Source organism: Anser brachyrhynchus (genome assembly GCF_964034855.1).
Source record: "Anser brachyrhynchus genome assembly, chromosome: 6".
NCBI classification, from domain to species: domain Eukaryota; kingdom Metazoa; phylum Chordata; class Aves; order Anseriformes; family Anatidae; genus Anser; species Anser brachyrhynchus.
The window spans coordinates 26,945,189-26,972,748 of record NC_137700.1 but is presented as its reverse complement, the minus strand read 5'-3'; the positions used below and the strand labels follow the sequence as shown (position 1 = coordinate 26,972,748).

The window sequence follows — 27,560 nt, the reverse complement described above, 5'->3', positions numbered from 1 at the left end:
AGCCCAAGCTGATTACATGCATGTGAAGTCATTAGTGCTGTGCGGCTCCCGGCAGGTTAACCGTTTGTGAGGATGGCGGTGCTTGCTTTTGGCAAAAGAGCAGCAGGTTCCTGGCGGATCGTGGGGCTCCCAGGGGTGCCTCCTGCTGCTGATCAACCGCTGCCTCCTGCTGCTGACACCCCTGCCGTGGTTGCTGCTTGACAGCCTGTGAGAGGTGCTGTGTCAGGGCAGATGTGCAACCACAGGAACGAGGAGGTCAGACCTGTTCCCAAGGGTCCTACAGAGCCAGGCTGGCCATGGCAGGAGAGGTGTGTATTTGTCTTTTTGGGAACCTCATTATTTCTGTGCTGCAGTCACCCAGCCGTTCAGCAGTACCACAGCCATTTGCAGTGGGGTCCCACGAGTGTCCTGACACGTGGAGTGGGGGCAGAGGAGGAGGGCTGTGCATCTACACTCTGGCCTCTTTGTTTTGGCTTTAGTAGACGGCATCAGGGTCCGTGGCTTGCCTCTTCAGGACACAGAGCCTCTGGAGAGGGGCAGCCCTCGGCACGGAGGCTGAGATGGGCCAGTGCTGGCCTGCTCCAGACCCTTGCTCCATAGAGAGATCAGCCCGGCCCCTGTGGGCAGCACATACGTCTGGTTCCTGCAGGGCTGTGGGCTCACAGGGCAATGAGTCCACCTGCAGGGCCAGTCACTGCAGCCCCTGCCCTCGCCCTACCTTCTGCCCGTGCAGACTCAGCACCAGCCCCGCACGCGGGTGTCCCCCTTTCCTCCCCTCTGCCCGCACCATGGCGCCTATCTGAAGGAAGCAGGGCTTTAGGGATTTCACAGCTGATGACTCGATGGTGTGCCTGCACTTCCTTTTCAAGAGGGATGGACAGAACAAGGGCACACCAGCGGGGCAGCCCCCCGAATCTGAGCAGACCCCGCTGGGGTGTCGCGCTCCCTCCCCACTGCCGCCAGGGATGCCCCCTGCACTCCTGCTGCCGATGGCTCCAGAAATCACCAAGCTGGCTTAAAAACCCCGAGACTATGCAAACTGTCTGGGTACCTTATTCTTTGCTGTCTTCTTATTGTTTTGGTTTGTTTTTTAACATCGATGTGTTGAATTTCAGGTGTTTGTTTACAAATACGAAAGCTAGAAAATGACTTAAATACATAGACCAAAGGAAGGCAAGCAGTCTTTCGGGATCACTGAGAGCCGCTAGCCCAGGCTTGAAGAAGCTGCAGCCCTGGGAGGTGTCAGCAGCCACTGGCTCTGCAGAGCGGGGCTCCCTGCCCACCCTTCTGTGGTCCCTGGCACTTCCCCTGGCAGGGGACCTGCTGCCAGTGCCAGTGGTGGAGCACACTGGGCTCGGTCACCCTGGAGGTCTCACCCCAAAACAAAGTGACTTTGAATGCCCTTGACAGCAAGGTTTCCTTTCTTGCCAAGAACAAGCCCCAGGGTTTAAAATAAATGCAAATTTGTGGGCGGGGTGGTAATGGAGGAACAGAATCCATTTGGGAGAGGCAGATTAATACATTAACAATTTAAGCCTTCCACCATTCCCTTAGCTATTGCCCAACCTATGTCATGGGATTTGGCTTAATTAGCCTTCCTGAGGGTCCTTGTCCCCTGCCTGAGGAGTCCCCTGGTCTGGGTGAATTCTCCACTCGCTATTCAGGGGTGCACTAGTGCTTCTTTCACTCGAGTGCCCAGGAAGGGGCATGGCATGAGCAGGACAGGCATCCTCAGGTGGCTTTGCGCCAACTCTCCTCTAGCAGTTCCTTCCCTCCATTTAGGAATTTTTTGGCTAGTGCTCCTATGAAGCAACCTCACATGAACCTGACCTTTATCAGTAGAGGGGTCTCCTGTCATTCTGCCTCCTTTCCAGTGGGGAGATGATACCCTCTGTGAAGCTGTGAGCCATTTGGGGGTTTTTCTGTGAGGCTTTTAGGAATAAGTTTATGCAGTCGGAAGAGGACCAAGAACTTATGACCTTACAGGGGATTAATAACCTGTAACCAACAGTGCAAAGCCTATGCACCAGCACAGCCTGTTCTAGGAGGCTTGATAGCAGTGATCCCCACTGCACATTAAGCCACTTTCTTTGCACAGAGGCTTGCCATTTGCACACTGGCTGCCAGCCAGGATTCACATTTACAGGCTGCTCCCAGTGATGTATGGGTTGAGCTAGAGGGTTTTATGTCAGGGTTTCATAGCAATGTTAGTCCCCACCTTCATCTCTCCCACCCCACACTTCACTTTAGAAATTCAGCAGTGGCACGGCCACCACAGCCGTTCTGTGGTCAAGGCCACCGTGCAGCGTCTGTGCCATCGGCAGGCACCTTGCCCCGTGAAACTGCGACGCTGCGAGAGCTCTGCGGCAAGCCGAGCTTCTGTCAGGGGGCCTGAGGGCACCACGGCCTCTGCCTCTGGGCTTTTGGGTGCTGTACCTTCAAATATTTGTCCCTGCTGGGAATCAGAGAAGGTTTCTGGCTTGCTTCCCCTTGGCACCACCCCTGCTGGTGTGACGAGATGACCCGCCCGTGGTGCCCCAGGGCCTGGTGCCACGCCGAGGCAGTGCTGCAAGCCACGCAGGATGGCTGGATCCCACCTCCAGGAGATCACTGCCAAGCTGCCACAGGCTCCATCTCCCTTTTTCCAACTCCTCCATCCCTCTGGCTCCCCCTGCAGAAACATCTCTAAGACGAGCTGTCCCCCGGGGGAGGCAGCAACGCCCGTAGGAGCCCTGCAGGGTGAGAGGGCGATCTCAGGGGATTGCTTGCCCTGGGGGAGCGTGACACGCACGGTGTGCTGCGTGTGACACCCGATGGCATTGCCAGCAGGAGCACTGTGCCGACGTGAAGAAATGCTCCTGGTTTTGCTATTGCACTGACACATCTCTGTCCTACACGGGGAAGCTGGGGCACAGAGCAATGCCTGAGCAGCTCAGCCGAGGGCAGAGAATGAATTTGGGATGCCTGCCAGTGAGTCGGCACATCCTGAAGGTACCTCCAGTCAGGCACGTTACTTGGCTAAACTGTAACCTAAATGAACGTGGTTCGCTCACAGGACGCAGGGTAAATCCTAAAGGCTGTGCTGCAATGCTGATGAGTGAAATCCACCTCTGCAGAGCGGGTCTGTAACAGGGCCGATACCCAGCCTCAGCACCACAGAACAGGGCTGATGCTCTGCTCGTTCCTGTACAGAGAGGAATTGCACCAGGGGGAAGTGCAGTAGTGGAAAAGGAGCTCACAAAGACATCAAATATTCATGTGCAGTCTCTAGGTCTGGAGTGTATTTCATAAAGATAGATGGGGGAGTGTTTTATCAGCCAGCAGGAGGAGGGAGTACTAGTAAGTCTCAGCGTAAACAAGCTCTGCGCAGGAGTTTCAGCCCACAGACATTTATCCATCCATCAAAACCATTTGACTTTTTGCCCTCTTTTCTGGCAAAGGGGACTGGTAACTTCTCCCTGCGTGGGAGCAAACAAGGTGTACGCAGCAGCGATTGACTCACCTGGTGTTTGAGACACACATCAAACAGCCTGCTTGCTGCATTTTGGGGCCCCGTGAGCAATTTATAGAAGGGTTTGTGCAGATAAATAACCAGAGAGATTTATGTGAGGCAACACAAAACACATGTTTTTTGGCTACAGAGATGAAGAAATGGATGAGGACTTGCAAGCTGTGTAGCTGAGGTTATTTATGTAAACGTTCCTGTTTGGTAGGATTTATTCTTGGTCTTCAGCTTACTTGGCACTGCCTTCAAAAGGCTGCAAAGCAAACAAGCACAGCAGGACCCATCACCTCTTTTACTGTGTTGTCTCAAAGGGGTTCGAGTGTACAGGTTTAAAAGAGGTTTGTCACAGTATCCCCGGGTGGGGGTATTGAGTATTGCAGGGTACTGAGGAGCTCTGAGATGACACAAGTACCTTTACCTGATACAGCCCTACATGTGTCTTCTGTTTAAGCAGGCACAGCCTTACGCCAATTTTCTTGGTTTTGGCTACCACATAGGCCTGCCCAGCGCCAGACCTGAGGTTTCTCAATGCCAGGCTCTCTGTGATGCTCTCCTTGTGTGAGTCCCCAGGAGATTTGCTGCCGCTCCCTCAGTACAAACCCCCCGAGAAGGGGAAGCCGCCTGAGCGAGAGATGCGATGACAGTTGGGAGCGGATTTTGCATTCCTTTTCCTCCCACACCACCATGTCTGGTATGCATTTGTCTTCTTTCGTTTACTAGAAACACGCTGTGAGGCAGTGTTTGCTTTTGATTGGGAATACTTATTAAAAATGAAACATCAGATGGGGTTGTTGCTCACTAGCCTGCCATGAGCATGATGCGACTGCTGGTTGTCCTCCCCCCTTGCTGGCACTGTGCTGCCCATTGATGGCAGAATGGCAAAGGTCTGGACTGCCCCTGGGCAGCAGGGTTGATTTTGAGGAATGGCTTCTGACCAGGTTTTGGTGCCAAGTGGGAAGTAACTTGCCTCGTTTTCTCCTTTGTCTTCCTCACAGGAAATGCTTGGATTAAAAATGGTCACAGTATGTGTTGAAAATAACACTCATTTTGCAGAAATTTGCAGCTAAGATCTGGTGGCAGATGGACAGGCAGCAGCAGCAGATCTTCTCCTGCGAATGTGGTCCAGTTGGGCTTGTGCTGCAGCTCATAGCATATCTTAGAGCCAAAACTGGAGCGAAAAACAGAATAAAGACGTATGAAGTTTTCTTACATCTTTCTCCAACTCCACCTCATGCTTTTCTAATCATCTGCAGTCTTAAAAAAAAAAAAAAAAAGATGAATGACTTTCAGCCTGCGGATTGTTAACAAGCTCTTTGCTTGGACTGCCTCCTCTCTGCTGCTGGTTGCATGGGGAATGTTACAAACCAGTGCGCATTGCCTTCTTTTTGGATGGCAACTGTTCAGAAAGGAGAAGCATTCTTATTAATTCAAAGGACAAAGTAATAACTTTGTTTGTGGTACAAATCTTTTGACAGATTGTTCCAGTTAAGAAAAAAGCAATGTTTCAGGCAGACGGTTATGCAAACAGACCACGTACCTGAGCACAACTTATTTATATCTAATCACAAACTTTATTTTGTACCGTGCACCGCCTCAGCTTGCCCAAGCACAGCTTGCTGTCATGCCCTCCAGAAATTTTGTTGTTTTGGGATTATCCCAATACTCAAAGCTGTGATCTGGGGCCACAAATAGATAACCATCACTCATCTACTAGCTAACATGCATTTGTTTCTTCCCCAGACTTTTTCATGCCTCCCAGACTGCACCTGGGGGAATGGTGACTGGAATTTTAGAAGCCAAGATAGGCTCCACCTGGGATAGCCAGGTGCAGGGTGGGCTTGACTGGTTGTGGTGGCCTATGGGAGCATGGCAGGATGCTTAAATATCAATGGCAGGAAGTAGGTGAGGTTTGCTGGGAGATGTCTGGGATTTGTTCATGTAGAGGTAGTACATCTAAACTGCGTGTAACTGCTCTTTGGGAAGTGGGCTTTGAGAGGTGAGGGAACAAGTCCTGCCTTATTGCTGCTGTCACGTGATGCCTGGGTTTGGAGGTATGGGAGCACACCCACAATGGTTGCATTGCCTCTTTTTTGCTGCTGGAAGTTCCCATCAAACTGCTCACCTCAGGAGTCTCTTTTTTTCCCCTACACCTAAAGAGCACCTTGTGAGTAGGACCTGGAGATGGCTGACTCTAAAGGTGAGTGTCCAGTCCAGAGAAGAGTGCTACCCTAGCATTAAGAGCAGCTGGCAGAGCAGGCAGGAGCCCACACTGTGCCTGGCTCAGCTGGGGGCCTGGGACTTGGGCAGGCTGCGATGGGATCCTAGTGGGATCTGGTGCCCATTGGTGTTCTCCTCTGTAGTGAAGTCAACCTTGCTGCTGCAGCATCTCTGGGCATGCAGTCCTTCTTGGTCATCTTTCCCACGAGCTAGCAAGCTGTTTTGTGTGAGATATTTGGGTGTTTCTGTGTGTGCCAGTCAGGTTTAAGCCTTGGTTAAAAGTAAATTGAGGCTTCAGGTTTATGGGCTTCAGCTGAGTTGCTCCTGCTTTATGTCTCTACTGTGGGGAGTGAGGTGTGGTGCAAAGACAGGGCAGAAAACAAGAAATTTTCAGCTGATATCAGTTAATCCTCAAGGCAATGCGAAATGATGAGCTTTGGTGCTGGTACTAGCCTTACATCATAGCTGCTGGGTAGCTGGGCAGGCTGCTTGTCCTGTTTTGCCGGAGTCCAAGACTTCAAGACTTGGTTCTGCTGTTCGAGTGGAATGAAAACAAGTTCCTAAAATACCTTGTTCCTATGCATACGGGGGGAGTGAAGTGCATCCGTTCCTGTTAGCATCTCCAGTGCCATGCACCTGGCTGCAGCTTCAGTAATGTTTCTCCTGAAAAGCCTGCTGGAGCCTGTCTGTGCCCACAAATATCTTTTGTCCCTGCTGAAAGACTTTTCCTTCTATTAACATGTTTGGTAGGAATGCCAAGTTCAGTGCATCTCATTCCTTCAGCTATTGCAACAGAGCAAATGGGGTTTCATAGTCCTGATGTCAACTCCCCTGTGTCCCAGGCTGTCCCATGGCAGTGAGGGCTGTGCTGGGGCCCTTGGGGCCTGGAGCTGCCCCCCTGTGCTGCGGGTGCAGGCTGTGCTGAATTGTCAGCAGCCTTGTCCCCAGCAGGCCTCGTGTAGCTGCTGATCTGTGCAGTTCGTGAGTTTAGCTCTCTGAGCAGCAAGGTCAGCGTGCTGCTTACCTGCCCTGGCTGGAATTTCTCCCTAAGCAAACAGCCAGTGCTCGCAGACCACCCGTTAGCCAGCAGCCTGTTCCCATTAGCTGAGTGCTAGCGACCCCCACGCTGAGGAGATGAATTGCCCCTGTGCCCTCTGATGAGGAGAGCTTTAATTATGAAGAGAACAAAAAGCGTTTTTCCCCCAAACTTGGCGATGCAGGGCTCCCTGGCCTGTTTTGTGCTTTGCTGGGAAAAAGAGGGGAACATGAGCAGTGTTTTGAGGTTCAGGCAGCCTTTCCATGAGGCTGCCAGCTCGCCTGCGGTGCTTACAGGGGTGCCTGAGCCAGGCCACTGGGGTGCTATGATGAGGAGAGGAGCTGATCCCCCAGCTGCAGATGAAACCCCCGCACCCCATGGTGGCTCTGCTCTCCTGTGATGGGGTTTTCCCTTCACAGTGGAGTATCCTGAGCCCATGGAGGAGCTGGGGCTTAGGGTACTGCTTTCATGGCCTGCAAAGGCTGCATCTAAGTAGTGTCGGCAGATACAAATTTTGCTTACTGCCACTGTTTTGGTGGTTTTAACGCCTTCATGGGTTGGTGTGGCAGCATTTTCAGTTACCAGTTATGAAATTAGTTGTGATAGGATTGTGAATCTATTGTAGCCTATAATAAAACTTGATTTTAAAAGCTTGATTTTAAACTCTAGTGCAAAATTCAAATAAAATGTTAAACTATTCAGAAAGCCTGGCAGAAAAGGGAGGTCTTAGGGGGAAGGTGAAATTATTTTAATGAATTTGAGTTCTTAATATGACGGAATAAATTCAGTTAAAAGTTAAACTTACTTCAGATTCATGGCACCTTGAAAAACTCTCAGCTTTAACAAGGTAACACTACATGAGAATGCTGTGCTATCTGTTCTAGTCGGAAGCCACCCAACATTAGCTTCCAAAATGTAAAGGGAAGTGAGGGAAAATTATATCTTTTAAGTGACCTAATCTATGCTGGTGAGATGGATCTGGGTGGGATTAGCTTCTCCATTGGCATGAGGAGAGACAGAAATGGAGACAAGATTTTGTTTGGTGCTCTGTGACCTTGATAAAGCAGGCACCAAAAATCACTGGTTCTGATCCAGGACTTTGCAACCCTTAACAGGCAGGAGGTGGAAGTGCCCTATCTTTTGAGGAGATCCTCCTGTTTCTTACTTGCCTGTTAAATTATCAGCTCCCAAAATAGCAATGTATAGTAGCCACATTCATAATTCATAATTAAAACTTCTACTGGTGTTCAGGCCCCACTGTTGCTTTGACCTCTCTGTCTCTGCATGAGCATCTATTTCAAGTGATGTGTGCCCTGCTCCCAGGGGAGAGCCCTGACACTCATCCTATCAAGCTAACAGAAGGTCATACAATAGTCATAAAAATTATCATAGATCCCTCCCACATTCTTCATCCATGGCCAAACACTGCAACAGGGAACAATCAGGCTTGTAGCAGGGCATCCAATAAATCTGAAGAGGTATTAGGCAGAACTGAAGCTGTACAGCTGTTAGGGTAGAGGGTAGGTATGTAAGGAAGGTTATGGAAACGAGCCCTATCTTCCCTGTGGCAGTTTGGAAGCAAATCTGTACTTCAGGAACATCTTTAAAAGATGTAAATGTTTCATTTGACAAAAGATATTGCTTGCTATTTATTCATCAACTGTATTGTGTAGCGATCCCCTAAATTTAGTGAAGTAGGTTTGTAGAAATGCTGTTCTGCTCATTTGCTTTCTCACTAGTGGTTGTATCAGTTAAGCAGCTTATTCCATATCTGACCCATCCCACAGCAGTATCTCCCCTGAAGCCCTGTGCTGCTCCATGTCAAAGTCTCAATGCTGCCAGAGGGGCAGGTTTTAGCTTTGTCACCTGGATCCTGGGAGCAGTGCATAATTCAGCCTTTCCATACAGAGGATTTGTAATGTGTCCTACAGGCTGTCCTTCTGCTGCACAGCTCCAGCCCACCCTCCTGCTGCTTTGTCCTGGGCTCTGCTTGCAGCAATGAGTGGGCCTGCCATATCTGCTGGCAATGCCAGCCCAGCAGGCAGCCAGGACACATCTCACTTTGCTGCCTGAGCTTTTTTTTTTTTTGCCTCAACCCATTCTTTACCCTTTCCTAAGCCCCTGGGGCAGGCCTGGGGGAATGCGGCCATTCCTACACATCCCCTGTCTGCTCTGGCCCGGGGCCTGCTTCTGTCCTCAGACTGGGTGATTTGTACCCTGTGGGGTGACACTGGTTGCAGCAGCTAGTCAGTCTGGCCTTAGTGCTCATTCCTGCAGTGACACTAGCTTTCAGGCTGAGAGATGATCCGTACAGGCTTGTTCGAAGTGCATTTCCGCTGAAAGGATGGTGGTCATGGCTGTATTTCCCAACGAGTTCTCTACATGTGGTAATTAGCTGGAAGTTAAGGGTATTGGAAGTGTCTACAGACAATTGCCAATTCTAAGAATTTGGTGTGTTCCTGTCATTGACTGTTGGAGTGCTCGTGTGGGCATTGCATGAACAGTGGAGCGTGCTGCCAGGCTGGGTGTGTGGTGGAAGGGCTCTGATGCTGGAGGTCAGGACCTGTTAAAACTTCATCATGAAGTAAATTGAAGTGTTGATAATGTGCTGCAGGGTTAGGGTCACATGCAGTCACTAGATTTTTCTCAGGGTTATTTTGCTGCTCTCACACTGCTCAGCCTGCAACTTTGTGTATGGGGGAGGGTGTGATGAGAGGGGATTCCAACTTTTCCCCTACGAGCCTTTTGGCTAAATGTCAGGGGTTGGGGTGGAGGTGTCAGCCACACTGTCTGTGAGGAGGGGAGTCTGATAGTCTGCATCTGCAAGCTGCTGGGGAGCCCCGGTGCAACTTTGGGGTGCAGTGTGTAAATGAGTGAGCGCCGCAGTGGTTCTGGGTCCTGGCTGACCTGTGAGAAGGGTCCCTCTAACCCCTGCTCACCCACAGGCTGGGCACAAGAGGAAGATGGACTGTGAGGAAACAGCTTCCCCAGGGAAGTGCCTGCAGGGACAGAAAACCAAAACCTCTGGAGCAGAGCCAGGCATTGATGAAGGAAGAAAGCTAACTTCCCCTTGTGGGGTTTGTAGTACAGGAAGTGTGGCTGCTTGGGATGTGTAAATGTAGGCATGTTCTTAGTGCTGCGCTTGTCCGAGAACCCCCCAGATCCAGGGTCTCTCTGTTAAGCAGTTGGTTGGTGGTGGTAGTGGGAGCTGGTGTGCTGGGGATGGTCTGGTCCTATGGCTTCTTCCACTCCATCCCCCCAGTCTATTCCCAGTGTGTAAGTAAAGGGCAGTGGTGTAAAATAACTGGAATGAGCTTTCACCTGGTTCCTTTAGCTTGCCATGTGGCCCTGGGATGGTCAGCGTGGTTGTGTGCCAGTTTCTATGTGGGTATAAACTATTGCTTCAAGCTTCTGTGAGGCAGTTCAGTGCAGCCATGTGAGAAAAGATATTGGGATGTGTCAATGCCAAATACTGTTAGACTGTCACTCGCCAGCTGTGATCTCTGTAACTGCTTACAGAGCAATATGCACACAGCACTTGGCACGGACTTGCTGGTGGTAGGAGTCTGCTGGGCAGAAATTGCTTGAAGAACCCATATTGCTCCTTAGGCTTTATTTGGCTATTCCAATGAGATCTGTGCCTTTAGGAAGTGTGGTGCCTGAGATGTTCCAAGCAGATCGAAGTAGATAGTTTTCTTGCGTGAAAAAAATGTCTGGAGTAGAAATCCGGAAGACCCCAGCTGCAGAAGTAGCATCTAGGATGTATGCAAAGTGTTCTGCTTTTATTTCCAAGAGTCTTTTGTTGTGGTAATTGTTATCCAAGTGTTTTTTCTCACCATGCTGTTGAGGAGTGGCTCAAAATGCAAAACACTGTCCTTCTAAATGAAGGAGCAGCTGTGTGTGCTAGCTGGGTTGCTTGGTTTTCTGTCCCAGGAAAAGGGGAACCCCAGTGCTCAGCTGTTCCTAAAACATTGCTGTTGGGGGGGGAAAAACTAACAGACACAGCAGGAATTGTGAAGCAGACAACTGTGGGGCTGGGATCTCTTCCCTCACCCAGCTCAGCACCTGTGTGTTTGCAGCTGGCAAGTCAGGGTCTGGGCTGTGCTCAAAGCCAGCCCTGGTGAGTGGCCTGGTGGCAGGGCCTGAGAGAGCCAGGAGGAGCTGGGTCCAGCTGGGACTGGCAGGGAGCTCATTACTGCTGAGGTTAGGCTCACTGCTTGCAAAATCAGGGAACAAAGGGATGTTATCTGTAAGGCTGGTGAAGCTCAAATGAGAACCCATCCCACCTTAGTCCATGATGCTGCAGCATTGTCCTGTGAAACCTCAGTGAAACACACAGCAGCTGATGTGCTGATGGCAGAAGATGTGTGATGCGCAGCTGTGAAGGCTTGTTTCACTTACTGCTGAAAAACTGCTGGTCTGCCTTCCTGGGCTAGTATCCCCCTGGGGATCAGTAATACTGGTTTATGTACTGGCCTGAGTGCCTGTTGGCTTTGTCAGCCCAGAGCCCTCACACTGCTCTGTTGTGTTCAGCTGGGGGAGAGCAGAAGTGGGTGAGGTGACATTACCCAGACCTCTCTTTTGGGCAGCGCCCAGTGATGCAGGCAGCTCTGCGCTAAAACGAAGCTCTTGGTAGCAGACTGAGCATATCAAGCACTCAGTGCCCTGGCAGCACTTCTGAAAGCCAAACCCAGAGTGAATGACAAAGTGTTTTTCCGTTCCCTGGAAAGTACATGCTCCCAAACTGCTTTCCTTGCTGCCCGTCTATTCACTGCGCATGGAAGATTTGTTTATGTTAGGCTGTGTAAGAAATATCTACGTGTTATCTCAGAGCTGGGCAGATAAATCCAGAGGAAGATTTACTTGAGTGTAAATCAAAGGCTTTGTTTTCTTGGATAGTTCTTTAGTGTCTTGAGTTGAAATCCATCATGTTATCCCTGCAGCACTCCAGCATTTTAGGGGAATTTGGAAACTTTGCCATCTACCACAGTTTGTAACAAGACTGGAAGCAGTGAACATATTGCGGTCTTTTTCTACTCTTAGAGCTTCTGCTCTGCTGTCTTTCATGAAACTTTTATTTTATGAATAATATTTAAAGAACTCTGAAGCCCAGATGAGAGCTGTGCAAATGATATATAGCCCAAATCCATGGCATGCACCTCTAGTTGTGTGAACTGATTCTGTAGCAGCCCTCAGCTGAGCCTGTTTAACTGTATGCAACTGATGTGCTCAGGGCTGTATTAAACCAGCTTTCCTGTATAGGAGCAGGAGAAAAACATGCCCGTGGCTGCTATAGATCTTTTTCCAAATCATTTCAGGCAGGAATTATAAGGACTTCAATTTAAATTATGTAAAATGCAATTGTTCCCTAATTCCTTGCTGCAGATGCTAGATTTTCCTGCATTTTATCATTTACTCATAGGTACCAGACACTGTGCTGTGCTGCTCCACCTGCACCTGGCATTTGAGGAGGTTGTTGGGAGCCACAAGCTTCCTACATGCTCAGCAGATTTGTTACCTGGGCAGAGAGAACAATGAGCTGCTGCTTGTCCTCAAACCTTGTGGGTACATCCGTGCAGGTAAGGCTTTAGAAATGGGTGACGCTTGCATCTCCAGCTTCTGCTTTTGAAATATGCATGTAAACAGGATATAGGTCTCAGTATATTCCCAGCTGGAGATGGGCAGTCCAAGAAATGCTGCCAGAACTCCGGAGATTCACCAGAACAGTGTGGGTCTGGGTTATTTAGAGAGTTGAGCAGGATCAGTTCTGGGTGTTGACAGACAGTTTATGGTTTGTGTATAGCAGCTTGGCTTCCTGGGCTGATCCTCGTGTTCAGTGTGATTTGGAGGCATTCCTGTTGAGAAATTGAGTCCTGCCTCCAATGCTGCATCCACAGGGCAAGCTGTAGACTCGCTGCTGTCTGCTTTTGCCAGCAGCATGAGCACTGCTCAGGTGATCACATGTATGCAAGTTAAATCATTCTGAAGTATAACCAAGTAGTTGGTAGTTGCCGATGCAACCTTTCAGACTGAAAAGCAAAGTGGCCTTGAGGCTGAGCTCTGCATCTGGCTGTTGGGCTGGGGGGAAGCTGAGTGCATGGGGCTGGTCTGGAGGAGAGGGGAACTGAGACTCTCAGCCAAAGGCACTAACTAGGATCACAGGGAAGGATGGAAAACCAGGTGCAGGAGCAAGAGTGGTGTTTCCATGGTGTGATTCCAGCAACAGGGCAGAGAGCTTAAGAGATAAAAGGTTAATTAGCTAGAGCCCCGGGTGTTGTTTGGTATGTGCCTTGTGTTAGCATCTTTAAGGAAGCATCTTCCTTTGAGATTTAAATGCTGGGTTCAAATAGCAGTCAGGACAAGAAGTTGTTTCCCATGTCACATCAAACTGGAAATGGCAAGATATCCAAACCAATTGGATTCTTGCACTGTCAGGTGCAGAAGGCTGAGAATTGCTAGCCAATACTTTCCTAAGCTGTTTAATTCAAGTTGCTGGTGTGTAAAGCTGCTGCCTTTATTTTCACTCAGAATCCCTAAGGATCACCTTCTCTTCCTTTTGGCTTGGGGATCATCAGAAGCAGAGCTCAAATGGCCAGTCCTCTTGCACAGCACCTTTGAAATAAGGCAGCTTTCTCAGGATTTGTGCAGCTGCAGGCCATCAGGCACTCCCAGATTTTATATTTTATTCTGTTCATGTTTCTGGCTCCAGCATCACAACTGAGAGCTGGACAATATTGATCCTGCACTGCTGCTGGAGGTTTTTGTCTTGGTGCTGATGCTGACAAGGTTTCCTGTTGGCATGAGGCTCAAGCAATCAGTACTTGCCTTTGCATCATAAAGTATCCTGTCAGTGTATTGCTGGTGCCTATAAAGGATATTGCTTGCAGAAGTGAACTCATCAGGAGTTTAAGGTGCCTTTTTCTACGATGATGGGATTGCCCAGGAATTTAATGTCTTCTAAAACCCTTAACAAAATGGTGAGCCTGCTGTTGCATTTGTCTCAATTGCACACGAGTATATTTGGGGGGCACTGTTAGTGTCCATTATCAGACAGCTCTTCTCCCAGGGAATTCCTTTTTCCATGGTGTAAGTCTGTCTCAGAAGTCAATAGCAATTCAGACAACTCCCATGAGCAAGTTCAAATTAGTTATCTTCTGCTCAGATTAAAACATCCTTGGCAACTTTCTGGAAAGTCTGGATAAATAAGACATTTAAAATCTGTTATGGAGACACTACTTTGTCAAAGTTTTATTGGAAGCAAGTTAATACTGGACAAGAGGCAGCTTTGAACTCATCAATTTAATACTTTAGGGTTAAATGGGGTGAAAATGTTGCCCATGCCAAAAGGAGCACTGAATCAGTTTTGCTCAGAAAGCAGAAATACAATTCTTTTGGTTCCACCCAAGGCATAGACAGTGTGGCTATATGCCTATTCAATTTCTGTTACTGTTTAAGTAATAACATGCTGGATCTTTTATTTCATTCTTCAGGGTTCATTCAGTTTCCACCATGGACTAGGGGTGATAACTTCAGAGCCTTACATTCTGCTTTTCATGTCATTTTTTCAGAGCCATTTTCTCTGTCCAGATCTCCCTGGCACAGCTCTGTGCCTTGTTTCTTTTCACCTAGTTCCAGGTAATCTCTTTCTAGCAGACATCAGATGAACAGAGCATTTCAGAATTTTGCCTATTTGGAAAGGCCCTGCTATTACAATCTAATGTAAAATTCACTGCACTGACCCAGTCTTTGCTTCCACAGGTTGCATCATCTGTTTCTGGAGTCACCTACACAGATGCTGCTCCCCTGGACACCCTCTTGTATGGTTATAAGACCTAAAAAAATATTTCCACTTAAAACTGGATGACATGGTGTGATTGGCTGACATGAGCAAAGAAGTGCCTGACCTGTCAGTTGTCAGTCTTAAAAGCAGATTCCATTCTTGAACCTGCCCAAAACTTAAGAGGATAGATAGTATCCCGGCTGATGGCAGAGGCAGGAGGGGGCTGGGATGGAAAGCTTTCTGCTGTCTCCAGCACTTGCGATTAGCAGTGTTCATGAACAAATACCTGCAGCCTTTTTGCAGACCCTGTGTGAGAAGCTGAGGATTTCATTAAATCTGTAATCCTTTGCGTATCTACAACTGTGCAGAAGCAAACATGAGATTTCCAGGTATTCCCAGTTCTTGGAAGCATTTACTTCCAGCATAAGACCTATTTGAAGGAAAAATGTCCTGTTGTCTGATATTTCTTTGAATTCTGGGAAAGATGTAGTGCTTTGTAAATGTCCTAAACCACTTGTGAGACCCCCTATAAGCAATTCCACTGCCAGGGCTAATCCACAGCCCCTGTCCCAGCCCCCATCTGAGTTTTCCTGGTCTCCCATTTCCTTCTGGCTTTTTTAGCTAATCTCCTATTCAGCCTCTGTCTCCGTATACTTGTCACTTTGGCCCATCTATTGATTTTTTGATGTTAATTTCTCCAAAGCACTGGGCTGAGCTTGAGTGTATGGAATTTTCTAGGGAATTTTAGAGATCAAAAATTGCTGTCTTGAGATTCCCTTTTTGAATGCCATGCTATTTGTTGTCTTAGTTAGTGCTTTATCCCTTCCAGATGTTTTCTCAGACTTCTTCCCCTAGGAGGTGCTCTGAGATAATTTCCCACTGTTGATAAACTGGTGAGTGTTTTCTGAGTTTGTTCCTGAAATCTTTGTTTAAACCACACCAGGACAGCATGCTAGCTTTTTTGATGTTTTTCTGCTATAATCTAATACTTGACAGCTAAGACTCTCACCATGAACAGAATCTGTTCAGCTTAGTTATTTTGTAATCAAAGCCTGGGAAGGAGAAAAAAGAAAAAAACTCACTGGAAAGAGTCGAAGTCGCAGCCTGAACCTGCTAAAACGAAGAATAGTATAATGCATTTTTTAAACTGTAATTCTGGGCAAATATCCTTTCAGAATGTGCTCTGGGATTGATGCTTGGCAGAAAATCATGACTGAAGACAGGGATATATTTGGCCCCAGTTAGGATTTCCCTTCGTTTTGTAGCCAAGTGCAAAACCACCATCCAGCTGCATTACTAGATATAGCACTGACCTTTTTACCTTATTGGACCATAGTTTGACTCTTAATTGAAATTGCTCTATAATTACACCTTATGTCCCAATGGATGCTTCTGTCTTATAAAACCAACACAGCATATTGGAACAATCTGCTTGCAAGTGATACAGAGCAGGCTGCGAGGAATGACTGCCTCTCATCTCCGTCGGTGGTGACTCCTCCTGGATGCTCCTCCAGAGCTGCTATGGAAGGAGATGTACACCTGGGTTTTACACGGGTCAGGGAGGTCCTGGCTGGTTTCAGGGGAGTTGATTCTTCACTTCAACTGACTGTCCAGGACATTCCCATGAAACAAAAGCAAAACCCCAAGGCAGCTGGAAAATTTTCATTGAGATCTTATGGCAGGAAAAAGTTGTCTGTGGAAATAGCCTGGTCCTTCAGGCCTGCAGTGACACTAGAACAGAGGGCACATGTACAGATACACCCTGATGCTGAGTGGCAGGAACCTGGGGCTTCCTGGCTCCAGCACTGGCATCTTTGTCCTGGCCGTGTTTCAACCACATAATAAGAAAAGTACTTGATTTCCACCAGCCTCACTGCTGTCTCCCTTGCAAAAACTTCCTGTGGGACAGTAAGTGCCAGCTGCATGTTTAGCTATGCTCCTGATCAAATTCCAGGAGAACAAGGGCATAAATGTGCTGCTAGGTTTAACATGTTCACTCTTGCCTCCTGTGGTTCTGATGCCTTCTTATTGAAATAAAATGCAACTTGCACCAAAAGGCTCAGTGAACTTTGCGGCAAAGAATATAGTGGGATTTCTGTGGAGGATCACTTGCATTTGCTCTCTGTACCTTGATGTTCTGCCTAGGAAGGGGGATGCAGCAGTGTTTTGTAATACTGATGGCTGCAGGCTGTGTCAGCAGGCAGTGGATGGGCTCTGGCTGATTTGACAGTCAGGTGTGAGTAAGGTAATGCTTTCCACCTAATGAGCAAGACTAAGATGAGTATTAAAAGAGCAGCTTCTGTAGCTGAAATGATATCTGTAAAATACAGCACAGAAATGCTATAGTAGCGAGCCAATTATGCAGTGTAGTAGAGCTGAAGCAGTAGTCATTTGGCATGAGGCATGCAAAAACTCAAGTCAATTATTCCTTCCTGAACTGTCCAAACTACCTTTAATGGTCTTGAGTAATGGGATATCTGTCAGTCTTGCCTGGACTGCTCCTTGGTTGAGAAGCTCTTTCTTCCTATCTGTCTGTGTTCACTTTTGGTCAGATTCATCCAGTTTCATCTGCTCTGGGCCTTCTTTCTCTCACAGATTCTGCTTTATACATGCCTGAGCTGCACAAACAGCCTGTACCTCTCTAGGAAAGTTACCTGTCCCAGGAGGGACTTGCCAGTGCCGAAGATGGGTTATCCATCATGATCAAAATGTGTTATGGAGACAAGTGTGGAGTCCTGGGGACTTGCCTGAGAAGTTGGGTAATTGGTTGCATGTGAGGCTGCTTAATCACTGTCAGCTTGTGAGTTGAGTGGATGAAAAGTCTTGTGGTGGTTTGGGGCTGTCTGGAGGGGATGTGTAGTGTTGCAGAGCAGTTGGGGAGATGCTGTTATGGTCAGCATGAATTATGCAAGTTAAATCATAGGAATATGATGTAAAGGCTGTATCCATGTCCCAAAACACATGCACATGCTCAAGATGGCACAGGACTGATGGACAGATAGGTAGACATTTGTCATTGGTGCTCATCTGGGGGGAGTGTGAATAAGCTATGATCACCTCACATCAGGTGGGCACCTAAAACTAGGTGGAAGAAGCTGGGCTTTGATTTCTCAGCATGGCAATTCTTGCCCTTTAGCTGTCTTATCTGTAAATTGGGGTGATTCTGCCCTACCCTCACAGGAGCATGTTAAATTTAGTGTTTGTGGGGCACTGAGACTGAACAGTGGTGAGCAGAATAAATGAAGGGAGGTGAAAGTAAGAGCTCTGTGCAGACAGCAAAGCTTAGAAGCCCATGCTGAGCAATGGAATTTGAAAGAAAATAGTGAGAAGCTGTTAAATGAGTACTGTCCTTCCTGTGTGCTGACTGAGGCTGGGATCTTGTGGAGCAATAGTCCATGAACTGTATTTTAATGCTAGCTACACTGGAAGTTTCTGTTATAATGGTTGGTTTGGCTTTTGTTCAGTATAGCTCAAGTGGGGGTGGGTATAAATACTGTCATGAGGCATATGAGGAAGATGCTGAGCACATAGGAGATGCAATTGATGCTGTGTGCGTGCTGACCCCTCTGAGCAGCTTTCCTCTTCAGCTGGGCTGCTGAGAGTACATGGGTGAGCACAGGGATAGTGATCAAGAGAAATTTTTGTAAGAAATGGCAAGCCTAGAATGATGGGTATTATCTTTCTCTGAAGAACTTGTGGAGCCTGATGGCAAACTGCCATTTTGCCAGTTGATAGAAATAATTTCCCTGACAAACTATTTGCAACTACTTGGTAATCAGCTTTCTCCAGCTCATGTCATGCCATCTGGAAATGCCCAAAGCCTGGCTATTAACGACTGGCTTTCAGCTCAGCAGGAAGACTTTGGGCTCTTCATTTGCTGATTTGCTAATCAAAGAAGCAGGCAGATGCTGCTGCTGTTGGGGCTTGTGGTGTGAAATAAAGCATGCTTACATCTGAGGGCAGCATTACTGTGTGGGGCACTCCAGCTCCCACCAGCCTCCTATCCACCCTCCTGTGCATGAAAAGCAGGCTGTGTACACTCGTGAATCAAGCATGGATGGGTAGCTCCCCCCTTCCACTTGAGATTGTTTAGGTTTGGGGTTGTCCAAGGGGCTTGGGGAATGCAGCGCTTGGCTCCCATAGTGGGCTGGTACCAAACACCCCTGCAGGCAGTTTGAAAGCTCCAGGAAAAGCTTTGTCCAGAGCATTAACTTGATTTTTCTCTTTTAGATGAGAGAAAAGAGTTCAGATGTTTCAATGCTTAAGGAAAACCTATAGCAAAACCTCCTTGCCAAACTTAAGCACCACTTTGTCCAGGAGCTCCCTGTTCAGTGCAGGACCATGTCCCCAGAAGAACCCCAGCCCCAGCTTGCACTGACATGAACCCTTCCCATCTTCCTGCTCCGGATTGTCCTGGTGCTTGGCTGACCCTGTGCTGCTGCTCCTATGAACTTTCTTTTATCAAGTAGTGAGGCTTAAAACAAAATCCAAGATTCTCATTTCCTTTCCTGAACATTTACTCTGGACAAAATATCCTACATGTGAAGAGGTAGGATGAAAATAACAAGACTTTGACACCAAAGAGTTCTTCTCAACTTTGGCCCAAGCTTCAGGTTTTTGAGAAATAACTTTCATTGGTCATCCCAGGAGAGTGCTTCTAAACAAGTATGTTTTCCACTGATGTTTACAATAAGATGGAGTAGCCAGAAAATCTGAAACCAGAGAAGAATTTGGTCAGTGTCTTTGCCAATGGGGAAGTTCAAGTAAATAAAGAGCATCTGTTATGAAAATATCTTTTGAGAGGTGTTGTCCAGCCCAGGCTCTCAAAGGCTGTTAGCACCAGTGTTGAGAACTCCTGGCATATCTTTAGTTTGTTTCAACTTGTTCACATGCATCTAAGTGAGAAATGGACAGTTTCATAAAGCCTTTTTATTCATTGCTATACATGTTTCATATTACAGTTTTCTGTATAGACAATTACTTTTTCTTGATGTTACTGCTTTTTGTTTGCTAATAGTCAAGAGTTTGCCAAAAACTGATGCCTTTCTGGGGCCTTTACTGCAGACTGTTGCTTTCTTTGTAATTACCACTGATTCAGCAAAGCACTTCTAATTTTTTGTGTATCAGACCAGCCTTTGACTTTAGGGGTATGCCCGTACATTTACCTTGAAGTCTGCAGTTTACTGGATTGTGGCCTAATCTGGGAGTAATCTTCAGCCCAAGTGGTCCTGAATAATTAAGATATCATTTGTTGGTCACCAAATGAAGTGCTAGTCTGTTTAGGGTTGCATCTCAGCAATATTAACGCCTGTAGCTGTCTGAGGCATTCAGCTCCCTACAGGACCAGCTCTGAGCACAAGCACTTGCTTATCAGGCAGCCTTCTCACTGGCATGGATGTGAACTTCTCTTGAGACTTGGAGCCTGCCCCAGAAAGATTCATGTAGACAACGGGGATGTGTTAATCTGTGAACAATCAGTCTGGTAAAACCAGATCAGGCTCCCAGTCAGATCTTCTGTTCATTGTTCAGCCACATGGCGGCATTCAGCATGTGCAACCACAACTGGTGATTTAAATGCTCATTTGCATTGTAATGAGCATGCCACTTACCTTCAAATTTTACTAGCTCACAAGACTTCTGAAATGTACGAAGCTCACTTTAAAATGTTTTTTGTTCCATGCTCAAGACAGAAGAGCCTCTTAGCCTTGTGATGAAGATGCCACTTTGAGTTATTTGCAGTTGATTACTGTTTTCCACCTTTATGTGGTTAATGCTGCTTTCCAAGACAATATGGAAAATTCAGAGGTCATGTTGCTGCTAAGTCAGCGCATTAAGTGCATGTTAAGATGTGCATTTAGAGCATGGAGAATGTGAATTCTGCATGACCAGGGTGCCAAAAGGAGATGGTAAATCCTTCAGAGCAGGGAGAAGTTCTGGTTTAGAAATAAATACAGCAAAAGTTTTCTATATTACGATGTGCTTCATGCTTTACCGTAGTAAACAATTTACTTTATAAGCAATAGGCATATGTTCAGAGAACTCCCCTTCCTCAGTCCGAGTTTCCATCACTGCAGGCAATGTACTCCACCTTCCTGCATGTATAAGGGGGGAAAAGATGGTGAGAAGAGGGAGGTATCTCTACTCTTTTCCAATTGCTTCTTGCAAATGCAATGCTAAACGCTGTCAGTGTGCAGGAGGACAGTTCTTGGAGTACAGCAACCCATCAGAAAATCCTGTCAGAAATTTTCCACCAAAACTCATCAAGTTTCCCAAGGAGCCTGTAGGAGGGTCTGGCAGGCAGGTAACAAAGATGATTCCTAGCAAAAAGGTTTATAATACTGGCAAATGGGAGTTTTGAAGCTAATCACCAGCATCTTGGTTTATGACCTGACTGTGGACTTCAAATGTATGCAAAAATAACAAAAACCTCCCTTTGCTGGCAGGGATTCCTCAACTTCTTTAGAAATGTCTCTGCTCTGCATACTTATCTACCGTATCTTGGATAAGACTTTTGTCTTATCACCTTGCCTTACATGGTGTTGAAGCAGGGGAGATGCATCCTTGGGAACACTTTTTCTGTTCTTCTGAGAACATTGTAGAAATTTAAGTGCATTTTTGTATTGTGGCTGAACTCTCCCTGTGAAAGTGATTGGGCATTTCATTAGGAGCTTAACTATTGTGGAAAATCAATATATGCACGTGCTTTATGCTGGCTGGCTTGATAAGATGTCTTCCCTTAACTTATAAACCTGATCTCCTTGGACCATTGTTAGTTGTATGTGGCATGTTAATCGAGTGTTACATAAAGTTTTGACTGAGCTTTCTGCTTTGGGCTGTGTATGGAGTCTACCTGGGTAGCTGTAAGTACAGTTTAAGCTCGGTTTGTCCTCACTGTGAGCCTTCAATGGATCAGATGTTTACTGGCAAGTATCCAACACTCAGAAAACATCAATGCAAATGAAAGGAGTTATGCATAACTCTGAAAAACAGTTAATTTAGTAAGTCTGGCCACCAAATTCTTGGCTCTTCTCCTATGGCTGCATGCTTTTCAATCATACTGAGCTGTGGAGGGTGTTGGGGGAGAAACTACAGCAGCTAGACTGCAGAATGGCCACTAGTTATCAAAGAAGGGGAGATATAAGCTGCTTCCAAACTTTCTTCATATCTAAGTCTGTGAATGGTCTCCTTGTCCTCTCTAGGAGCATTTTAGGGACTTCTACTGACCAGTGGACGAAAACTTTTCTGTAGAGCCCAAAGTGGCATACTGACAGCCTTGACTAGTACAAGTTCATTGGACTAGCCATATAACAATGCTCTGGAAATTCCTTTCAACAACAAGATTTTGTGGTCTAGATTATATTGCTGACAGAATATCCAGAGGTTTTGTTCAGTTGGGAAATGATTAAGATTTTTTTAAAGGTGTTTTTTCATATTGGTTGTTCTCAAATGAAACACAGATGCAAGACTGCTTGAGCTATAAATCTGGCCTCAATCATTCATTTCAACATCATACTGTGCAGAACGGCCTCCACTTAAGTCATTTCCAAATGACTGAACTTCACATTTTCTTCTGTTATTGTCATCAACCTCAGCAGATGTCATAATCAAGGAAGAGCCACTAATGAGAAGCTGCTGGTAAATTTGGCATGTCTCAGTCACTTCCACGTGCATACCTGGAGAGCAGACTGCATCTACAACTGCCAATGTGAATCAAAAACAAAACTAAGAATGAGTGGGTACGTTAGCTGCTCTTGCAGACTGCTCTGTATAATCAACGTAGCCTTGTCAGGATATAGGCAGGAGACAACCTGACTCGTGGAGAAGGTGCACATTTTGGACCAGATGACCTCCTGAGGTGAGGTCCCTTCCAACCTTAACCATTCCAGGCTTGTGGTTCCACAATTACACTGCAACTAGTGCTGGAGATAGTAGCTGCTCAGCATAAGTGGTTTGCTGTAAGAACTATCTTATAACCCAACTTCAGTCTGTTTTAAGATTTTTCACACAACTCACTACATCACTGACTAGTGTAAAGTATGAATATCTTGCTGCTCCATTACGTCTTTTCTTTTAAAATGTTTATCAAGATGGCAAGAGATTGTTCTCTTGCTGTAAATGGTGCAGTCACTGTCTGTTTCTTTCCACTAACTTTTTACACAGCAGGCATTTTCCAGATATTGACATGGCTAAACACACTTGTGTCTACCTGTTTCCCAACAGATTTTTCTCACTGATTGAATTTGAGTAAAGCAATGGAGAGATGGTAAGAAAATGGAGAAGAAAATGTGTACATTTCTGTTGATGCATGTTTTCATCCCAGCTGTTCTTTTAATAGTGATGTCTGAGAGAATTTTGGACATGTCACTATTGAATCAGCTGTGACATCCAGTGAATGACAGCCCATGCCTGATATGCAGAGCCAATTTTTTTTCAGGCTAAGGGCTGTCCTTAGCCTCCTTCCAACATGCAGGTTCCCTCTGTTTGGATCCTTGTGATGGAAAAAGCCAAGATGCCGGTCTGAACAGTCAAATGCTTTGGACCAAAAAATAATTCAAGAACCCATTGTACTTTATGATCACACAGAGGGGTAGTTGTGAAACTGAAAGTTGTTTGCAAACAATTTGTTGAACCAGAGACTAAATTACCATCTGGCCCCTTTGTGCAGCTTTCCCTTTCTGCTGTTCTGCAAGTTCTTGCACATGGGAAGATTTACGTTGTTGATGGAGAGTGATTTTTGAGCCTGTGGCCAATGCTAATTTTGTGAGGAAATAAATTTTGGGTTTTGTTTCACTCTGAAATGAAGGTAATGTATTAAAGTCAAGTAAGGTCACACAATCACAAACCATGCCATGTGCCACAAAGCCTCAGCATTAAATTACTTGCACTGGGTATCCAGTGTTAAGAGCAGTTTGGCAATCACCTGGTGCTCTGGTCCCTTGGGAGAAGTTATGTTGGGCTCTATTAAATTAAGAGGGGTAAATCCCCAAAATCCACCCAGAGGAAGCTTGTAAACAGGGAAGTGAATGGTTGAAAACAAAATGCTGAAAAGCTGTTCACCAGCTCTAATTATTTAACTGACACTGTGGATACTGCAGCAGAGATGATGATTGGATGTGTTAGAAGTCTGGATTGAATCCAGACCTCTGGGATGATTTTCTGTGACAGTTTTTGGTTAATTATAAGAACCACATAAAAAAAAGGCACAAAATTCGTCCTGTTCTGTTTAAAATTTTTCCCTAGTGTGTAAGACCTTCTTTAAAGGTTACCCTCTGATACGTAACACATCCTGTGTCATTTTGCTAAGCTATGACTCTGTAAGAAGTGGTTGAAATTTACAGCTTTGATTAGTCATAAGCTCTAGAAGTGTTTATTTTTCTCAGTTGCTCTTGCTGTGTAATGAATGTAACTTTGAGTACCCTCAGACTCTAGCCCTGGACTCTGGCAGCCTGCTTCTTTCCAAGAAATAGCACATCAGTTACACCGTGCTGGTAACATGAATTAGGTCCTCCTGCTTATTACAGAAAAATAATTTGCAGGCTGAGGAGGAGAGACTAGAACCAAAGTCTCACAAGGTCATTTCTGGCTAAACTGAAAATAAACCTGTGTTTTAAAGGCAACTTGAGAAAATTGCAGCCACTTATCTGTATTGGCTTGCAGAAAGGAGCTGTCTGCCTGTTTGAATGCGGTGGTTGCAAACTGGGGGGTTCCTGTTCCATAAGTAAGTCATTTGTTTCAGTGAGTTAAAATTCCCTCTTTGCATAGAGGTCTGTGACTGCTGGCAGTCCCTGTGATTAGTACCACGTTTCACACAGCTCGGCGTTTCTTGTGGACATGGAGCTGCTGCACATGAAGGATCGTGGATCTTCGGGAGATTTTAGAGGCATTTATTTTCTGTGAGAAAACTGAATGTGGTTTGTGGGAAGAGGAAAAGCCGCCATTAATGCAAGACATATGTTTGGTAAATGACTAATACAGCAATTAAATTCCAATTAACTATGCTTCTGTTTATCAAGACTGATTAGCTAGTGTTTACTGCAGGGTATTCAATTTGCTTTACACTCCCATCATGTTCTAGATGATAGCTGGGTGGTGAAGACTTGTTTCAAAGCCTAGGGAGCCTTTTCCTGGGGAGGACTGAAGCTGAGGCACTGTGCCCTTGCCTCTTGCTGTGCTGGGCTCCCTGCTCGCTACCCCAGCACCTGCATGTGAATGGCTTTCGCAGCAGCTATCTTTGCTAGCCTCATGCTGTTGGAGTTGAAGCTTCTGGTGCTGCTGCCTTCCTCAGACCAGTGTATGCATTTTTCTTAATAAAACGTAGAATTCTGCTGTTCTGCCTGTGTTCAGGGGTGACAGATGCCTGGTTCATTCTTACCGGCATCAGCTGGGAGATGTTTTGCTCACCTTTTCGTTGTTCTTTGATATTCTTAGTCTGGGCAGTGGTGCATCAGCCTCTTTTGTCTGCCCACAGCATTATCTTATAGGCTTCCCTTGTGGCAAAGTTTCACAGAAGAGGCTTGAACCAACCTGCTGCTAGTGCAGGTGGGGCTTGGTGGTGGCCTGAGCTGAAGACTATGGGCTGTACCAGCTCTGGTGCATGTGCTGGGTCATGGGATTTACCAGGAATTTGGTGCCCTCCAAATTCTCACAGGTGCTTTTTTTCAGTGTAAGTTATTTCCCTCTAAAAATATCCTTTGGGGGGCTTAACTGGACAAGAAATTATGGCTCTTAGGAGCTTGCTGCTTGAGTTAAAATATAAAACTTTGCTATTCCCCCAAGATCACTTGGCACCCAGGTGGTGTTGCAGAATAGAGGATACACTCCCCTTGCCCAGGAACTGAATATATATATATATACACGTATATATATTTCATTCAACAGAATGGAAGAGAAAAATAGAGAATGAGGCATTAGGGACTTGTATGCTGTTGTGTCAACAATTGTTTGGCATTGGAGCAAAGCCCAGTAACCCCATCAGCTCCGATTTGCACCTGGAAAGCAAGCTGGAGGGTCAGGTTCATTACACGGGGAATTCTGCTCAAGTGCCAGCTTCAATCCAACATGGAGATGCTGAGGAAGGGTGAAGGCAATGTGATTAGCTCCAAGTTATGGAAGTTACCATCCGTTAGAGGAGGGAGCTCATAATTTCCTACAATGAACTGAAGTAAGGCTGGAGCGGAAATAGGGGGTGGAGGATTTTCTGGCTTTTGAGGTTTTATGAACCTTGCAAACAGTTTATGGGTTCACAAAGCCAGCTGAGTCTGAACCATTTTTTTTGGTAATTTAAACCCTTTTCTTTCCAGAGCCATTCAGGTTACTAATAAAAATAATGTCAGGCAATGAATTAAAGCTCAAGCTCTCCTGCGAAGAATAGAACATCCTATCGGCCTCTGAGCAGCAGAAAGCACATGCGCTACCTTTATTCGCTGGCTAGTGTTTTGGCTGCAATGTTTGTAGTCACACCCTTACTTTCAGTAGCTTTAGTTCTTTATTTAACATGGTATTTCAAAATTTCTAAGAAAATTAATTATAAATTTTTTCCATTTGTAACTGCATGAATTTCTTTTGATCTCCTCTATCCAGTCTCTTACTGTGGCAACTAATTTAATCCAAATTTACAATTTCTTAAAGGTAACTGTGTTCCAGTGTATTTTGTGAAAGTGTCAAGAGAGAGGAGGGAGGACCTTATTAATGATTCCAGTGAAGGAAAAAATCTTCAGGGAGCTAAACTCATGAAGCATTATAAACTTATAACCCTCTTACACCAACACAAAAAAAAAAAGGTGGGGGGGAGACGAGGGCTCAGGGGAGAACTCCATGCTTCAAATTCATGAAAAATTTGTAACTGCAGCAACTGAAGTCTGTAGGAAATTCAGTGTTAGCCCATGGAGCTCTCTGTGTTTCTGCTTTGCTGAATGTCTCTGTAAAGCAGTATGTAACCCTAAACATCTGTGAACAAATCAAACTGACAATCCAGGCAGCAGTGAAACTAAATCAGTGTGTTTGTTATTCCGCAGCTAGTCATAAGAGAAACATGGAGCTTGTTTCACAAATTGAAACATCCCAAATTATCAGCAGGCCTATGACCATTCCAGGTTCTTGCTTTTTATTGGTAGTTACCGAAGCCAAACAGGACCAGACTGAGTCTGTTACTTCATCTCTGCTTGGCTGGAAACGCTGCTGCGGTCTGATTGTGCTCCTAGAAATAACAGGCTTGGCTTTGGCTGGGAGGATGCTGGACCTAGAGGCAGAGTTTTGCGAGCTGATCCTACCACTTATGGGATGAGCTCCCTTTGGAGTGCACAGCTTGCTGGACACTAGAAAGAAAGACATGAAAGAAATAGAGATGTGAATGTTCTGGAGGGAGCTCTGCATAATGTTGTTTTCATAGCCAAATTTTCAGACAATCCCAATGATTTTAATAATAAATTTAGGAGGGAGGAGAAAAAAGAAGTGAATATTTTGAGGAGGAGGTTGAGTTGTTTCTTGCCAATGTGTCTGTTCTGTGCAAGCTGGCAGCAGCTGGGCTGTGGTAGCAAGCAGCCACTATTGAAAGATCATCCTCAGATTTTCATCCTCTAAACTCCTGTGTTCCTGGTAAACACTGTCTCATGATCTAGCTGTGATAAAGTGTATATTTTCATGACCTAATCATGTGCTTCAGAGATTTTACGCCTCTTTTCCTGCACTGGGGTGTGTGTGTGTCCTGCTGGGGTGGGGATGGCCTCCTGTGGGCATCTGGGATGATATGGTGGTTTGGGTCAACGCACAGAAACATCACATGCAGGCTTTGCCTTCCTGTATCCTGCTATAAAACGGTGCAAGCAGTCGGACTCTGGGACTTCATAACCAGGTGTCTGACCATCTTGTAATAACAATTTTAGCTGTTTGTGGTTACCACTGTTGGAGGCACTTGCCCAGGGCCATGCATGTTCTCCAGGGTGCTGCTCACATTACTTCACAGCCAAAACAGACACATGCTAGGGAGTGGAAATGGAAGACAGTCTCTCTTTGACATTGACCAG

At 46.2% G+C, this 27,560-nt stretch overlaps 1 long non-coding RNA gene across 2 annotated transcripts; it reads left to right on the top strand.

The window, feature by feature from the left end:
* The first annotated feature begins 3,321 nt into the window (after positions 1–3,321).
* Positions 3,322–27,560, top strand: LOC308196827. 2 transcript variants are annotated; one of them, XR_013952425.1, is made up of 5 exons: positions 3,322–5,702; positions 12,181–12,337; positions 18,769–22,393; positions 22,759–22,801; positions 24,351–27,557. It is a non-coding gene; the product is annotated as an uncharacterized lncRNA (long non-coding RNA). The 2 variants fall into 2 exon arrangements; XR_013952424.1 differs by having other exon boundaries at positions 22,759–27,560.